This window comes from Orycteropus afer, unplaced genomic scaffold (genome assembly GCF_000298275.1).
Source record: "Orycteropus afer afer isolate SDZICR_OR568_19922 unplaced genomic scaffold, OryAfe1.0 scaffold00827, whole genome shotgun sequence".
Lineage (NCBI taxonomy): Eukaryota > Metazoa > Chordata > Mammalia > Tubulidentata > Orycteropodidae > Orycteropus > Orycteropus afer.
In genome coordinates, this window is record NW_006922414.1 from 377,958 (window position 1) to 379,315 (window position 1,358).

A 1,358-nucleotide genomic window follows, 5' to 3' on the forward strand; every position below is an offset into this window, starting at 1 on the left:
GGAAACAATTAGTCCTAGTGACTGGTACACCATCTGATCTGCAGCCTATATGACTATGAGACCAGAAGAACTAGATGGTGCCCGGCTACCACTGTCTTCTACTTGAAAGGGGATCTTTGTAGAAGATCCTTGACAGAGAATGGGAACAGTGTGGAACAAAACTCAAAGTCATTGGAGGAAAAAAAGGTGGGGACCAGGTTTGCTGGTCTAATAGAGCCGGATGGAACCCCTGAGACTATGGCCCCTAGCTGCCTTTCGAGTCTGGAATCGAACCACACCTGTCGTTTCCAGCCAAACAAAAGACAGGCATATGAGTTGAACATTTACCTCAAGTAGATACACTCCTTGGAAAGAACAATCATGGGAGAAAAAAGGGCTGCTTATGCACAGGGAGACAGCTCAGGGGACAGGAGCCCATGGAGGGATGGACACTGGGAAGAGGTAACAGTGGGGAGGAGGTGGGAGGGGAGGTGTTGCATTGTGGTAAACTGTGGTCAATGTCATGAGACAAAGTGTATATGAACTGCTGTATGGAAAGTGAATTTGCTCTATAAACCTTTACCCAGATCACAATAAAATAGAATAAAAAAACCAAACTCACTGCCATCAAGTCAGATCTGACTCATAGCGACCCCTCTTTGGGTTTCCAGGGCAGTATCACTCCAGAAGTAGATTGCCCAACCTTCCTTCCGAGGAGTGGATGGTGGATTTGAACCGCCAGCCTTCTGGTTAGCAGCTGGGTTCCTTGGGCACTATGCCATCAGAGCTCCTATGGAAGGAGGATGTTGTTGTTGTTATGTGCCGTCGAGTTGGATCTGACTCATAGCGACCTCTTCTTGGGTTTCTGAGTCAGTATCACTACAGAAGTAGATTGCCCCATCTTCCTTCTGTAAAGATTTGCCACCTTGGAAATCCAATGGGTGTTGCTGTGAGTTGGACTTTACTTGATGGCAGTGAGTTTGGTTTTGGTTTTGAGTAGTTTGGGAAAGTGCTAGTAAATGAATAGGCAGTTGCATTTCTCCGGTATGTTTGAATTTCTCAAGTTCTTCCTTTAAACCTAAGACTGGAGCTCTATGCCAATGCTTTAATCTGCCAGTGATCTTGAATAAAACCAAAAGGTTTCTAGTAAAAAAAAAAAAAAGTCTTTCTTCAGAAATATGAAGAATCTTTTTTTTTTTTTCAAGTCATTCTTTTATTGATTGATTGTGATTTGGGTGAAGAAAGTATATGTGAAATGCTGTATGGAAAGTGAAGAGCAAATTCACATATACTTTGTCTCATGACATTGACCACAGTTTACCACAATGCAACAGCTCCCCTCCCACTTCCTCCCCATAGTTACCTCTTCCCTGTGTCCA